The 17,898-nt window shown below is 39.1% G+C and overlaps 1 protein-coding gene across 1 annotated transcript in view; it reads right to left on the reverse strand.

Moving 5' to 3' along the window:
• Window positions 1-16,981, reverse strand: part of pls3 (plastin 3 (T isoform)) — a 48,214-nt gene extending 31,233 nt beyond the window's left edge. Inside the window, exon 1 of the mRNA XM_083901719.1 lies at window positions 16,935-16,981. The gene's annotated coding sequence lies outside the window, so the exon portion shown is untranslated. The remainder of the gene's footprint in view (window positions 1-16,934) is intronic.
• Between the last annotated feature and the right edge of the window lie 917 nt (window positions 16,982-17,898).

Raw genomic sequence — 17,898 nt, forward strand, 5'->3', positions numbered from 1 at the left:
GAAATTATTGCGATAATCGATAATATTGTTGTTCTGAGATAATTTTCATCTAATACAATGATAATTGTATTGTCTAATTAACGGGGACACAGACAGCAGCTAACATTAGCGTCAGAATGCTAGCTGATGCTAACGCTAACTAGTTGAAGCAGTGCTTCTCCTGCTGTGGGTTTAGTTCCCCCAAGAAAACTATTTGACTTTATATTTTGTTTATAATGTGAGTTATTAACAGTGCAATGTGTATTTTTTTTAAAGTTATTTACAGCATTTTATTTTTTTTCTATTTATTTATATTGTCTTATAATGTGGGTTCTTTACAATGTAATGTTTATTTTTACTAAGCTTGTATAGGTTTTTACAAGTTATTTACAGTATTTTATTGTTCTTTACATTTATATTTTCACATACTTTATTTATCTCTCCATTCCTACAACAATATAAAGAGAAAATTAGAAATTTTTTGGGCATATTTACAAATGGTAATTAATCGTGATTAATCGTGATTAATCCACAGCTACCCTGTGATTAATCTGATTAAAATTTTTAATATTTTGACAGCCCTAATTTTAAGCCAAATACAGTGGAAAATGGTTTTAGGTAATGACAACAAAACAGAGTCACTGGTTCAAATCACCATAAGCAGTAATAGAGTTTTAAATTCCAGCAGTGAACAGAGTGTTCTTCTTCAGCACAAAATGCTGACTAAATTATTAGGAAAACGACAATGCCAGTACTGCTATATTTAACTTCCCCACAAGGATTTGAAATCTGGCTGCTGAAGTAAGCCTGTCTACAATAAGGGCCAACAAACATTACCTCATTTGCCAACCTCTGTCACACCCTTGACATGGGCAGAGTGGAAACAGAAGCGGGGTTAAGTACACAGAGAAAGGGCACAGATGGTTGGGTACAAATGCGAATCATATCGCTGGTGGGGCAGAAGAATAGAGGGCTTGTATTCACTGTCACAAACGCCAACTATAAATCTTGTGTGCACTGGAAAATGAGTGCCAATTGTCAGGCTCCAAAAACAGTTGCCTTCTTTGACAGCTGGACTGTGTTTTCGGAGAGACGAGAACATTCCTGCACTCTCCTAGATGCAAAAACCAACCTTAATTGAGTGGCTTGAGTTGCAAAAGATGAAAATGGGCCTCATTCACAAGCCATTGAAAATGTTTTCTTTAAACCTACATAACTGTTTTAACAAAGATTGTGAAATTATCCAATATTTGTTTTATCTAGTGTTTAATGTTAGATAAGAAAACATAACACGATGCGACTGACATTGCTTGTGGAATAAATTAATAATTGAGTTGTTTTGCTTTATTTTACTTTTAAATGTAACCATTGCATGGCTTGTTTTAAGATTCACTGGCCAATTTCTTAATTAATATTTAATTTAAGTGAAAAAAATGTATATTATTTATAGGGCTGTCAAAATTAACGCGTTAACGCAGGATGATTAATTTGTGGAATTAACGCGTTAATTTTTTTTAACGCACTTTCTCACTTTCATCACGCTACGGGTAGACGTGCAGTTTATGAACAGGCAAGGCAGGCAACTGCTTGGGGCCCCGAGCCGATAGGGGGGCACCCGACACTCGGAGCCTGAATGCATCAGTGAGCAGCTGCATCCCCGTCCCCCTTAAACAACAACGGTTGATTTGCATTGACATCTCAGTAGGAAACCTCCCTAACGGGGCCCCACATCTCCTCACGTTAACCTGTGTGAAGTTATCGTTCTGCAAGTTGTAAATGAAGCTGAAGGAAAATGAAGAGGATTTATCCATCAGGTAGTTAGAAAAGGAAGAAAAAAAGAGGATGAAGAAGAGAGAAAGAAAGACACACAGTTGTAAGTGGCGCTGCTGGCGCAGATAATGATATAATCATAACATTAACAGTCATTGTCTAACTAACGGGGACACAGACAGCAGCTAACGTTAGCGTCAGAATGCAAGCTAACACTAATGTTAACCCTAACTAGTAGAAGTAGTGCTTCTCCTGCTGTGGGTTTAGTTCCCCCAAGAAAACTATTTAACTTCTATACTTTATATTTTGTTTATAATGTGAGTTATTTACAGTGCAATGTGTAGTTTTTTTTAAAAGTTATTTTTTTAAGTTATTTACAGCATTTTATTTTTGCTATTTATTTATATGTTCTTATAATGTGGGTTCTTTACAATGTAATGATTATTTTTTACTAAGTTTGTATAGGTTTTTACAAGTTATTTACAGTATTTTATTGTTCTTTACATTTATATTGATATATATATTATCATGATTAATCCACAGCTACCCTGTGATTAATCTGATTAAAAATTTTAATCTTTTGACAGCCCTAATTATTTATTTAATTTCAAGAGTGTCTTTTTGTAAGACTCTATAGTTGGTAGTATTGTTAATAAATGTCTTACAATAACACATCATAAAAATATTTTTTTTACAAAAACGCCGTGGGAAAACCTGCTAAGCCCGATGGTACCTCTCGGGCCCACCGGGCTTAGCAGGTTTTCTGGGGGAAACCCTGAATTGTATTGTTGATGGTGATAAAACCCCCTCTGGTCGCGGATGACAACGTTGGTCGGGAGGGACCTAAAACATTGCTCCTGTGGCAATAAGACGTGGGTGTGGTATTGTCACTAACTACAAGGCAGTGGCACAATCTGTGACAGCATTCGATGCCTCTTCCATAATGGATGGGTTATCTAGCTGAATTAAAAGAGGACATAAACACCCTGAAGGTGTGAAACCTGTATTGTTATGTACCATGTCCTCCACAAAGTGGTGATTAAGGCTTCAGGGAAAGCCATGGAGCTGAGCAAAACTAGAATGACTGTATTTAATCTGTCGGACATTTCCCTACTCATTCAAGCTCTTTCAACACCTTTCAACACTCTACTTTTATAAATTGATACCACCCATACCCTTATTTACCCTCTTTCAGTCAATTTAAAGTGGAGGGGTGGGGCTGCTACCAGATAGCCCTGTTAAATGGTTGGAGCTGACCCTCCCTGTTCCAATGCCCGAGTTTCATCCATGCAGTTACATTGGAAATGTGAGGCACAGAAATAGACTGGGCACCCTTCCCAAATGTGGTCAAGTTCATATGTGCACACACCCAATGTAGTCTGCAAGAACATAGGCACGGTCGCACACAGAACTGCCTGCAGATGTGAGGCAGACTCATAAACACCAAAACAGGCTACTTCCTTTTCAGACTATGTCAATAAGACACTCAGTTATATTGACAGGTAAGGAGGCGGTGACGACAATTATTTTATGTGTAGTTGAAACATCTCTCACATCATGTACAGCTGAAAGCATAGTAAAATAGTTTGGGTATTAAAGTGTTATAAAGGCATACAATGTTTGGCTTTATAGTGACTCACAATATTAAAATGAAATAATCAGCCAACTGTGGACATCTTCACAACCTGCTCTTTAATAGTGTAATTTTCAACAAATGAAAGGATGAATCTGAAGTAAACAAACCATGTCTTAAGAATGTCATAAGACAGGTTATTGTGTGCTGTTGCTGAAAACAGTTGCTACAAATAAGCAGCCACACCTATGAGGGTTTGGTGTGATTCCTCCACAAAAGCAAGCACAATTTGGCAGTACACACTCAACACTTAACTGTGAAGCCATTTTGAACATTATTGACTTTGACTGAAAGCAAACCCTTCAACCCTGAAGATTTTATACTCGCCACTACAAGGCTGTGCGCAACAGAAATGACATCATCTTTGCCAGCACGCTGGGAGGAAGGTCTCGAAATGTCGCACACCTCAGGATTTTTACAACATGCAAACTGCATGAGCACTGAATGTAAAAAACAAGCCAAGCACTTGTGATCATAGGCAGCTCTGTAAGGCAGCTCCCCTCTGTCTTAGGGGAGTTTTTGTGAAAGGATCTGCAGGAAAAGGTAGCTGAACTATAAAACAGGAAAAGGATATAATAAAATATCAACAGAATTGAGAATGCCAATCAGCAGTGTTCAAACTCTAATTAAGAATTGGAAAATGGTCAGATAGACCAACTAAAATAACTCCCAGGAAAATTGTACGGGATGCAAAGAAAAACCCACAAATAACTTTCTCTGAAAAAATGTGGTGTGGCTGTATCAAGATGCACAATAAGGAGGCACTTGCACAAAGATGGGCTGCATGGTCGAGTTGCCAGAAGAAAACAATTACTACACAAATGCCACAAAGTATCCCACTTACAATACACCAAACAGCAGAAAAGACAAGCCTCAAACCTTCTGGCACAAAGTCATTTGGAGTGATGACCACAACCATAAACACTACATTTGGAGAGGAGTCAACAAGACCTATGATGAAAGGTGCACCATTCCTACTGTGAAACACGGTGGTGGATCACTGATGTTTTGGGGATGTGTGACCAAATGATTTGAATCAGAATTGTAGGCAAAATGAATGCAGTAAATTTTCAAAAAATACTGGAGGAACATTTGCATTGCTGCGCATGGGACGTACTTGGACATTCCAACATGACAATGATCCAAAACACAAGGACAAGTCAACCTGTCATTGGCTACAACAAAATAAAATGAAGGTTCTGGAGTGGCCATTTCAGTCTCCTGACCTCAATATCATTGAGCCACTCTGGAGAGACCTCAAACATGCAGTTTATGCAAGACAGTAAGACAATTTACAGCAACTGGAGGCTTTTTGCCAGGAAGAATGGGCAGCTTTACCATCTGAGAAGATAAAGAGCCTCATCCACAACTACCACAAACGACTCCATGCTGTCATTGATGTTAAAGGGGGCATTACACTGTATTAACAACTGGGGTATGTAAACTTATGATCACGATTATTTGGATAGTTTGTCTTGCAATTATGATTTAAAAAGAGTAAACACAGTTTACACTCGACAATAAATGGCTTAGCCAACCACTAACCATGAGTGAAAGACACGTTGTTGTGTTATCATTCATATTCTTTGAAAAATGGCCAAGAAATCATAAATTCTCCCAGGGTATGTAAACTTATGAGCACAACCGCATGTGCTGTGTACAAACATTTCATTTACATAAGTATATGTTACAATATGTACAATCACAGAAACAGACACAGAATGAAGAAAGCCAGGACGACAGGACAAGGACAGAAGATAAAAGTTATCATTAAGCAAAATAGACCAAATTAGGGCTGCAATATGGAAGCAAATTTGTGCCATTATCCAAATTAAAATGCATTAACAGAAATGCTTTTTCATTTTCATGTTTGCCTGCAAATAGTGTTTCATAATTCAAATGAGTTTGTAAAACAGAGCGGCGCAGGATGGTGACGTCACTGACCACTCCCCTTGTTCTTACGATCGTGCTGAGCATAGATATGTAAAGTATAAATGTCTTACGGCGGAGTGTCAAACGACAGTATTGTCCAGCAGCGCGGACGACACATCTACCCTTTACATATCTATGGTGCTGAGTGGGTGTTATGCGTGACATCGCCAGACTGCCGACGACTGATTGACCAGAGTGCTGTCACAGGAAAAACAAGTCTTACACAACAGTTAAACTAACGTAACAATCCCAAAACGTGGGTTGATCTCCATCAATTACCGGGGGAAACGTCTAAAATCTCAATAAGGAGTCTGGTGTGTTTAAGGACAGCACCGCTGATTGTGACCGGCTGCATAGACGCTGCAGCTGTGTGTGTTTGTGTCACACGGAGTCTGCGCTCCAGAGAACTCCGACACAAGGATCGAGCCAAACAATAATGCTGAACTGTAGATCAGTTAAAAGTACTCTAACAATCCTAAAAACCTGGGTTAATCTCCGATAATTACCAGGGAAATGTCTGACATCTCAATATTTAACAGAGAAGTCTGGTTCGCGATGGTCCTCCACTCGTTTGTGTGAGTGTGTAGCAGAGCCAGAAGAAGGGCCGTGGCCAGTGACGTCACTATCCTGCGCCGCTCTGTATTGCGAACTCATTTTTGAATTATGAGACACTTTTTGCTGCGAACATGAAAATGAAAAAGCATTTCTCTGTTTGCTTTGTCTTTTAATTAAGGCACAGAATGAGCAGTCTAGAAGTTGAAAATTAAAATGCAGTTTGGAATATTGATTATTAATTTTATTTATGAGTCAAAAAATGCAGCTGCATTTTGAAAATGAAAAAGCATTTCTGTTAATGCATTTTAATTTTCAAATTTGACATTTCAAATTGGATTTTGTTACCTTTTTGCTGGAGGATGTTTTGAAAATGAAATCTTAAATGTCATTTTCTTTATCATTTTAATTAAGTCACAGAATGAGCAGTCTTGAATTTGAAAATGCATTTTGAAATATTGATTATTAATTTTATTTATGAGTCACAAAATGCAGCTCCATTTTGAAAATAAAAAAGCATTTCTGTTAATGCATTTTAATTTGGATAATGGCACTAATTTGCTTCCATACTGCAATGATTAACTGATGAATCATTAATCAATTACTAAATCAATCGTCAACTATTTTGATAATCAGTCAATCACTTCGACTTTTTCTGGTGTTATTGGTGTTCCTTTTCAATAAGCAGTGGGTGCTGCCATGGATCCCTCCCAACTGCAAAGCACTCGCAAGCAGTCCAGTCCTCTCCTCAGAGGAAATGTAAAAGTTAAATATTTTCGTGTGTATTTGCCCCATATAACAAAGAAGTCATCAAAATGTAATAATTTTGGTTTGGGTACAAGACATTTGAGAACATCATCATCTATAAACACTATAAACATCTATAAACACTATAAACATATATCATTTTTTGGGGGGAATGTTATGGACCAAACAATTAATAGATTAATTGAGAAAATAATTGACAAATTAACCACTATAAGATCTGAACAGTTAGTTGAATGATTAGTTGGACAATAAGTGTACTTGATCCAAATTTACAGGATTTCAGTAATAAATTGTCAAGGGCTGACAACCAGTTTGAAGGTATACCACGGTATTAAAAAGTCAAGTTCTCAAAAAAATACTACAGCTTTCTGCATATAAGCAGCTGTCCCTCTTACTATGTTTTCAACAGGTGAAAGACAACCTGTTACAAATCCTGACAGCACACGAAGCGGGAAAACCTGTTCATTTGCATGTGCAAGGGCGGAAACAAAGACAGAGTTATTCCTTCCTGTCTGTCTGGTTTGTCTTTGCAGAGATAATATCAGTCATATCATGCCTGCATTTAAAATAACTTTTCTTTGGTTCAAGCACATGTTGGGGAAAACTCACTTCAGTTGTTGTAAGGTGCCGTACGCAGACCTAACATGCACTTCACTATAGTGTGAAATCTGACCTTACACATGACATCAATGACAGGCAGATGTCAAATGAATTATTCTTCTTTTTTTTAGTTCCCATCAAGGAAGTGTAGACACTTTTTTAAAGCCGATACAAAACTTGGACACAGATTCATTACTTCTGTCTTGAAGAAATAACCCGAGACTCAAGGATGCAAGGGAATTGGACTTTGTCTGATTTCTCTCTTACCAAAATGCCAATTTAGCGTTGGATGCTTCAATTGGACATTCAATCTTAATCTCAATCTTAAAATGATTGTTTTGCCTAAAAACCATCAATAATCTTATTGACTAGAAAATTTAATCATAAACGAGTAATCTGTCCATAATGTTCTCGACTAATCAGGTAGTTGATTGGTCCATTAAATGACAGAAAATGTTGAAAGAAAAGTTGACCAACATTTCCCAAACCTCTAAATTATGATATCCTCAAATGTCACGTGTTTTGTTCACAAACCAAAATGATTCAGTTTTAAGGATTTCTTTATTATATGAAGCAAAGAAACAATAATTGATTAATCAAGTAATTGTTTCTGCCCCAAGTGAAATTTACTTTTTTTTTCATACGCTGCAGCATAGGTATGAAAGCATATGTATGAAAATGTCTGCAGCAGACATAAATTATCTTCATTGTGCGAAATAAATAAAGATAAAAAAATAACAGGCATCAGCACAGAAGTCAAGGAGTTAGCAGCCTATTCAACCTACTGTTTTAGTCATTTGTCATATCGGTGGGGCTTAGTGTGTTTGCTGGCATGCAATAATATATTTTAAATCTGCCACAACCAATATGGTGCAGATAATATTGTGCATCCCTACCAAGGACACAAAAGACATGTTCCCGCAAACCATACTGGAGCAAGCCAAACCATAGCATGAAGGAAAAACAGCAAAAATGAGAGATGCTGAGGGAAATTCAGGCTACATACAAGTCACAATAGGAGCTCTGGTCTTTAGTGTGATTGGGTGAGAAAAAATATATATTTTAGCCACTTAAAGCACACATATAGTGGTCCTGTTGCACATATATGTTAGTTATGGAGGTCTACTTACATACATTAACTTGTTTTTATGGTCAAAAACCTCCTAGTTGCTGTAAACGAGCCGATAGAAATCTGTTATATCCACGATATTTCAGACTGAACTCTCACCCCAGTGTGTTGTGATTGGCCAGCCAGCTTAGAGCCTTCCCAACTGTCTTGTGATTGGCCAGTACCCGGAAGTGACATATAATATATAAGTGACATACAGCACACCCAGTCTCAGAAGCGCAGCTCTCCCCTCTGGAACGGTGGATGCACTGCTACTCATTATTAAAACATTGTTTTAACAATGTCTAAAAATAGCTTCTTCACGACTCCCCGCCTCAGTCCCTTTTATGACTTTGACCCGGAGTCAGACCCAGAGTCAGAAGACACTGTCGCTCGTGAAACACCACCACAACGGACGTTATTCTTCTTCTGCGGTTCAATGTACGCAACCGGATGTGCCCGGACTAGTGCCTGGAGCAGGACGATCTTCTGTTCCGGAGAACCGCTGTTTACGTAACCGGACCGGGTTTTTTCAGAGATCTCGCTGAGCCCGAGATTACAATAAAACACAGCGTTCTCAGCAGTGGCTGAACTGTTTGTTTTGAACCTTCAGGGCTTCGTAAACAAGGTAATGATGCAGATACAGACTTAAAAACAGGGTTAATTGGAACTTCCGGTCTCGGTCCGCTTTAACAAAAGGCTCAACTAGTAAAATCTACCTCTGCTTAAGTCTACAATATATTTTAAAAAATGTTGCTTTGTAAACATCCCATTCAAGCAACAAAGGGAAAAGAAAAAAAAACAATTTAATATCACAGGGTCATTTATTCACTAGTAGTGCTACATACAAGTTTCAATGTGACATTTTGTGATGTTGGTGTTTGAAATTCTGAAGAGCATTCTTTGAAAGTGTAACATGTTCCAAAGAGCTAAAACTGCCTTTTAACCAAAGGACACACAGTCAAGTAAGAAGTGCCGAATAAGAAATTCTGACCTTGGATGAGCAAATGTATTCACAACAAACCTTCCTTTATCACATCAAAACATTTCGTTTTTTTTCCCTATGATATCAGATATGTCAACCTGGTTGCTTAATGCTCAAACTGATCATTTAATGGAAGCAAATATTTACAGGAAGAATCAGATGAATCATTCAGACCAGTAAAAAAAACAAGACACAAGATGTTTTCTCCACTTTTCTCAAGTGGAGAAAAAATAAAGAATAAGTAGATGGGCTGCTTGACCTCTACCTTTAAAACAACCACCAACAGTCAACAACACCAGGAAAACACTTCAAAATGAATGCTCCATGAAGACTAATGGTTTTATGAAGAACTGTACAAACTGTATGTACAGGGAGTGAAATTCCACTTCGCAATTGTAAAAGTAATGTGACACAAAAGAGAGGGAGTGGCAGATCTTTTTAACTGGGGTAAAACATTTACTTGACTCATTGCAGCATTTAAATGTATCAACAAGAAAAAAACCTGAACCGTCATCACATGAGCAAACAGTGATGTTACACACACAAACACACACAGGGTTGCACAGTTATCTGTCTCAGGGCACTGTATCGACTATCAACATTCATTTGGACAACAACTGAAACCATAACCAGTCAATGACTAAGCCTAACCTCACCATAAATCACATCTTGGCACAAAACATTCCTCAGAAATGAGGTTCTGCCTCATAGAGGGTTTTCACAGCTCTTCATCTAACCGGAAGTCGCCATTTTGGAGGTACTCTGCAGGTAAACAAAGCGCACTCAAGCAGGGGGTCCGTTTCACAAAGCAGGTTCAACAAACTTTGAGTCTAACCCTGAACTCTGAGTTGATCTACTCTGTGATAGGAAACTGAGTTTTACGGTTCCACAGCTGATTTGAGTAAGTTAACTCCGGGTTAGTTTCACCTCTAGTTAAGTGCGTGCACCACAAGTATAAAAAGACAGCGTCAATGGAGCCACGATTTGAAGAGTCACCATAGCAATGGGGAAGCGGAGGGCGACGTTCTTCACCCTTGTCCCTGTGAAATACAAGAGTGCAGGCGAGGGAGGAAGAGTGGCTGCAGAGCGGAGCACAGTGTTTTACACAAACTTCTAGCCTCAGAGGACTTGTGTGTCCAGTGGATATATTTTATTTATGAAAAGAATGTTCACAAGCCCTTTGTTGTTGATCGTGTATGTAAATTCCTATGCTAGAAAAACACCTTGAACACACCAGTTACGTGCCTGCAGTTAGCGAGTGACGTGTGGATTAATAATATGAGGAGCACGCGTTTGAAAGCACTGCAGAAAGATGTAGATGTTGTCCTACATTTCTTCTCAACCAAAGGCTGCCTTTCTGTCGTGTTTCCACGTTCTCTCCTCATTATTGATCCACACACGTCACTTGCAGCTGGTGCATTCAAGGTGTTTTTCTAGCATAGGAATTGACATACACGCCGCGCGGCTGTTTTGGCAGGGTTATTGAACTGCTATCGTGCTTCATCCTTATGATATTTTGACTAAAGCATGACACAGACATGTTCATTAGGGCACCAGGACCTAGTTTAACTTGGGTTAATAGGGTATAATATGGGACCTTTAACCACTTCTTCCCTGACCCTCTTTTTGGAGTCCCTGCTCGAAAATGAGTAAAGTAAATCTCTGCAGTTACAAGCTCTATGTGGATTAGCTTGGTATCAAGATAACACTTGTGAGATTCCACCAGAGGTGTACATTTCACTGTAAATTCCACACACATACAGCATAACTGAAGGATTTATTTCTCTCGCCTAAAAAAATATTGCATTTTAAAGCAAATATCACCTTTAAAACATGCGGTAGGAGATTAAAAACACATGGAGGTCATGTAACAACATGTGATCATGAGCTGTGCAAAGTCTGATGCTAATGAAATGAAGCAGAGTGAAATTACAGAGGTTTTAGTAAAGAGATGTCTAGGCGTTCTCTCTGTTGGCACAGTTTGGCACCATCTGTGCCATTTGAGATTTCTTAGTTACCAAATTATTAAAAACCCATTTAATTTTATTTATATGTCACTACAGATCTAAAAAGAACTTGTTTTGAAAAGAAAAAGTATGATAACTCGCCATAAATGGATGCTCCCTGTGCGGTGCGTAATAACTCTGTGACTCTGCAGCGTCTTCAGTTACGCAGCGCCATAGCTCTGGCTTATCTTGGTCAATTAGGGTGATTGACAGCTCCCTTTAAACCTCTAAACCAGTAGAATCGGACCCCGGTCCAAATGCTAGGGAATCACTTCATTAGCAAGTCAAAAGGACATAAATGCATTAGGGATGCACCGATTGCCATTTTTGGGGCTGATTCCGATTTTTCAAGAAGTTTGACCTGGCAATAACTTTTTTAGCTGATTCCGATTTCAATTTTTTAAACCACTTTACAGCATACAGAAAGATATATATTTTTGCATATTTTCTTTAATAGAACATTTTAACATAGAAATACAATCAGTTCACATCCAATATCCAACTAAAAATACAAAAACGAATCACTACCTGCATATGTAGTTTATTTAAGTTTAAACATATTTCACAACATAGTACCTACACACAAATAAGTAAATTAACTAATGACTAAGAGCACAGACCTTACTCTCTCTCTCTCCCGCCCCGTGCCAACAATGCCTCGCGCTCTCCGGGCGCACAGGTTTAAATAACAAACAAACAAATGCTGAGTGCTGATCAAAGGTTTTGTGCAAGTGATTTAAAGGTCCCATATTATACCCTATTAAACCAAGTTAAACTAGGTCCTGGTGCCCTAATGAACATGTATGTGTCATGAATTAGCCAAAATATCATAAGGATGATATTTTGTGCCTGGTCATTTACATGTGAATGAGACCCAGGTAAACACACACCCACTGCTTCCAGGGGAGTGTCGATCTAATTTACTATCCACAGCCATACTGTCACCACTTATCACCTATTGTCATGCACCGTCGTCACAACCCCCGCTCTGTATACCTCATAGTAATGTCTGTTTACCCGTTGTTACTGCGTTTCACCGTAATGCATAGAGTGACCACGATTTTGGCTTCTCGCGATCATAAAAACATTAAAATCGAAGAAAAAGCAGAACGATCTAATGTCGCTCTGTAATGATCAATCAGACCGGGATTTGTTCTCAAAGCATACTGGAAAGTGGTTTTGTTCCGGTGGAAATAACTTGTTTTGATAAACAGCAACGGTAAGACATTTATGCTTGTATTTCTTTAAAGTCAGTTGTTGTTTTGCTCATATTTTGGGGCTGGATCCATGAATCTTGGTTGTAGAGTGATAAAAATGATACCGCTGGAATCTGTAGATTCTTCGCTGTCCAGCCGACACGTGTTTTTTTTGTTTACATAATCACGCTGACGCTCCGGTGCCGCTTTTCAATGTGTGCGCTGTAACAGGTTTTTTTGCTCCTGCTGGTTTGATCCGTCTGTGTTTTAACTGTGTTTTGTGAACATAAGAATGGTTTTTGCTGAGTTTCTGACCTTTCTGTGGGTTTTTTAAAGTTAGATATGGTTTTATGACGCTTTTGTCTTTGCGTTCGATGCTGCCCCCGGTATCGGGGGCAACCGTGAAGAAGAGGTTAAGATGAAACATAAAAACATTGTTCAAACAGGTAAGACCTCGGCATAATCTCATGGAGGTACCTCATTTTGATCATGTTTCACATTGTAAAGTAAATATGAAGTGGTTGTTTGACTGTACCGTTGTTTTATCCCCAACGTATAATGCTAATCCCCATAACTTCTCAGTTACATCATGTTCAAGTGCTCTGCATCTCCTATAAAAAACTCCCATTTGCAAAAAAAAACGCAGCGCAACACAAAATTTCTGCTGGGATGTGAGAGCATGACTTCGGTTGGTAATGTTGAAAAAGTAAGGACGGATTAGGTGGTGTATGTAAATGACGGACTGTGACCAGGTTAGCTTCATAGCGTACGTTACCATGGTAACTGACAGAGAGCTTAAGTTACCTCACTCTGTGAAACAGGCTAGAGTTACTCCTCTTTCTCTGGTTTGACTTACCTCCCTTTATGAAATGGAAAACTCAAGATTTTCCATCATTTCAGGGTTAACAGACTCAGAGTTTTCACTAAACCTGCTTTTAGCACCATAATAATAGATATATTTATATAGTTTCAGGGGCAGTTTGAATGATTAAAATTGCACGAAGTAGCAAGGTGTTATAAAGGTAATTTGAAATACACATGTGCCATGATGTCACCAGTGATCCCCGTTGTTGTAAAAGGGTTTAACGAATTTTCTAATGTGATGATAATATAATTCATATACTGTAGTGTACAGCAGCGGTCTCCAACCTTTTTAGCTCCACTGACCGGTTTAATGTAATAAACAATATTTTCACAGACCGGCCCCCATAACGCTCTCTGGCTGCTATGGTAACGCTTAAACGTGCCTTCAAAATAAGATACACAAAACAGCTGTAAACGTTTCATTAATGTTTGTTTCAATCGCTGAATGAAGCCAGTCATATTTGGACCAAGAGTCGGCACCTTAGATTGCTTGCACAAAACTATTGATCAGCACTCAGCATTTGTTTGTTGTTCATCAAAATCAGTATGTGCCGAGAGCTCGGGCGGGGGCGAGAGATAGAGAGTAACGAGTGCGATTGAGTGAGGTCTGCGGTCTTGGCCATTCTTTCATTTACTTATCTTTGTGTAGGTGTGTAGGCTGAATACGTCGCACAAGTAAGTGAGTTTTGCGACCGACTCCTTGTCACTGAAATGTGCTGCCAGCGGTGACTTATTTTAACACTCTGGCCAGCGATCTCCCTCGGGATGCGTCAAGTCAAGAGCGAGTCATAGACAGATGTAACGGAGGGAATCGGGTAATTTTTCAAAATAAAACATTGTTCAGACCCCGATAATAAATAAAACGGAAATAATGTAAGTTATTTATTCTTTCTGTGCGGCCCACAGACCCAGTGTTGGGAAAATTACTTTGGAAATGTAGTTGGTTACAAGTTACCCTGTTGAAAATGTAATAGTAGTGTAACTATTTCAATTACTTTCTCAAAGTAATGTAACTATATATATATATTATTTTGAATGAAATCTCTCAACTGTTAACCATTTTCACATTTTAAGACTTATAGTGTGATAGACCTTTCAGCAGTACTTAAGACTATATAAAAACAACATAATAAAAGACTCTTTTTTTTAACCATTTCTTATGAGTCTGACCTTAGACCTGTACTGTGAAGGAGGCTCACTTCCTCACTAAATGGAGCGACAATGGGCTGATTTCAGCCAAGAGGAGCAGGTTGTTTTAATGGAGAGAGTATGAGCGATACAAAAAAGCCTGATCACAGCCTGAAGCAACAGTGTTGCTGCAAATATGACAAGAGGCTTATTTTAATTTCTGACAGCTCTGCATTGAGCTGCTTTTAAATATGAACCTTTAGAGCAACAACAACTGTTGTTTTAAACTGTGTTTTATATTGTTTTCATATGAAAATAGGTTACGCTGGGGTTTTTAGGTGCTGTAGCTACAAGCAAATCTCATGTCTCTGTACTTGGACCTTTTTAAATGTGAGAAAACAGAGTAGACCTACTCAAGATTTGTGTTTGGGCAACACATAACAGGCGAAACAATTAATTTATTCATGGCCACATTAAGTTAAATTATCTGTCCTGCGGCGAGCGCACAACTTCTTTCAGTGGTGACTGTGTATAAAGGTAAACAGGCTACAGCCTAATAAATGACCTCCTGACGCTGAGCAGCTGAACATCTGTAGGCGGACACGCTCACAGAGAAAGTAAACAGCAGCGGATCACCGCGATCTCTCCCTCCGTACAAATGCTCCGTTCTGATCCAGCTCCACTGGACTTTCAAAGTAAAGGTGTCGCCAGCTGTAAATGAGTTAAATAGTGAAACAGCGGCGCTTTTATAGCCGATTTTATGATTAAACTGGTCGGGACCAGGTTCTGCTCTGTCTGTATGAAGTGTTTTTTGTATTTCCAGCCCAGGAACATCTTGTGCGCTGCCGACATTATCGCTGCTGAGTCTGACTGCCGCCGTACGGTTTGTCGGTTGAGTCGAATGGCACATGACCAGAGAGAGCCAATCACAAGCGTCAGTTTTGGAAGGAGGATGTTGATTTGAAAAAAAATAAAAACAAACATGAATCGATGGGGAGGAAAAAACTATTTGATGAATCCGAGCTTTTGTGGCAATTTTTCAAATATAACTTAAGTTGTAATCATTGAAATTTCCAAAAGCAACTGTAAGTTAATTACATATGTTCTCCCAGTAATGTAACGGATTACAATTACGTAAATTTTGTAATTAAATAACGTAACTTCGTTACATGTAATTCGTTACTCCCCAACACTGCCGGTACCAAATGACCCGCGGACCGGTGGTTGGGGACCGCTGGTGTACAGTGTATAGCAATATAGACTGTGGTCTGCACATCAAAACTGTGTCCTTGAAATGAATAACTCTTGGCTAACGGCACACCTTGGGTATTCATGTTATCATACAGTTAAGGTTAGGTTGAATAAAGACTTTATTGACAATATCAGGATACGCAATAGACCCTCTATTGGACCGGGTTTTGGTTTCCATGAGCACTACTGGTCCTGTCAAGGTCAGTATTAATGCCAAAATAGAGGTCTCAAACTTGTGGACCACAATCGATTTCATGGATTAATTATACATCATAAATACATTTTTATTGTGAACTATAGATTGTTCCATATCTTTACAGACACTTATTTCGGAAATTCTGTGAAACATTGTCATAAATATTGTTACTGTGATATCATGAATATTGAAATATCATTTTCAGCTCATGTTGCCCTCCCTTCCTGAACAGCAGACTTTTTATACTTCTGATCAGACTAGATGCTCAGTGGCCCCCAGGTCATTTGAGTTTGAGACTCCTGTCATAAAAGGTTCTACAGAGGTGCAAAACACAAGAGAACACACACACACGAACGACGGGCCTGGTGGCTCAGGCTTCAGCTGCTTATGTATGGCTCATTCATCCGTCAGCTTCCATGTGTATCGGGAATGTTATAAAAAGCCAGGGCAGGATCCACCCATGTATGAGGCTTCCTCCGGTGTGTGGAGATGAACAAAATGAACGGACTCTGTGTCGCGCCAGCTCCGTGCTGTGGTATGTGTCACTTTCACAAATAGTAAATTAGTGATGTTAGCAAAAATAATAATAAGATAAACACAACTTACTTTTATCTGTGTATTTTGTGTATTTTAACTGCACTTATGACTTTCATAACTACTGAAAGTTATCTAGTCACCAAGTGACTGACTTGGATAAGTATGTATCGGTGTTTTACGAGATAAGCAACGTCGTGAGGATGAGAAATAATAAAGCTGCAGCTAAAGCTAGCCGGGGAGCGAAGGAGTCGGAGAGACCATGCAAGTTTTATAAACAGGAAACTCCCAGTGTTTACTGAGCTAACGCAGCCTTCTGGACTGAGGAGCGCGGCTATCACAGAGGAAAGCTGAAGATGAGCCTGCTAATTTAAGGCTAACTGTGACTCTGTGGTTGTTGCTTTGAAAGTTGCCAGGAAATGTGGTACTCACCGTCAGTGCGACAAAAAATATCAGACAGCGTCCAGTCTGCAGTCCTGTCTCTTCCACGTAGAGACAAAAGTAGACGGGAGTTGGAATGTTTCCCCGCCCCACCCGGTGACGTCACCGCTGGGCGTTGATGTTCCGAGTATGGCGTATTATCTGTGCCAGACCTTACGTTCAGACGACATACAAATGATATATTTTGTAAATAAAATTAACTTCGCTTAAAAGTATATGTCAAATATTAAATTGTATTATTATATGTGTGGTACAATTACAGTGTTATAAAAAATACTGACGCAAGTAAAGTGAAAGTTCAGTTTTTCTTTTCCTTTTTTTTCTGTGATTACATGATGTGTCAGTGTTGCTTGAGCTGTGCGCGCCCCCTGGTGGCCTCTTCTGCTAAGTAGCAGCATCGACATGACTGACAGGCAGACTGTCACTGTCTACTTTCATTGAGCATGGCTGTCAGCAGGAACAATAGAACTGATTTTAGTATCTATTACAATTGGCTGTCTAACAAACCTACAACTGTTAAACATAACTTATAATTTGAGTTTGCAAACCACTCACTTTCCTGCACTGATGTAAAAAAAAACAAAGAAACAGTTATGTACTTGTGCATTGGGGAAGCTGGAGCTAATCCCAGCTGACAAGGGGTGAAAGGAGGGGTCACACTTTGTGGACATGTCACCAGTCCATTGCAGGGCCAACACACAGAGATGAACAACCATTCAATTTAGAGTGTCCTATTAGCCTAATCTGAATGTTGTTGGACTGTGTTTGAGAAAACAGTCCAACCTGGAGAAAACCAACATGCTCACACAAGGAAAGAAAATGCAAACTCCTGGTTCTATCTGGTTCCCAGCACAGGGGTGAGCAGCATTCAGCGCAGACTATATGTCAGTACACCATACAGCCACACTTCAAAAAAGCTGTACTATCCCTTTAAGGGGCCCCCGTTAAGTAAAAC

This window comes from Microchirus variegatus (genome assembly GCF_963457635.1).
Source record: "Microchirus variegatus genome assembly, chromosome: 15".
Lineage (NCBI taxonomy): Eukaryota > Metazoa > Chordata > Actinopteri > Pleuronectiformes > Soleidae > Microchirus > Microchirus variegatus.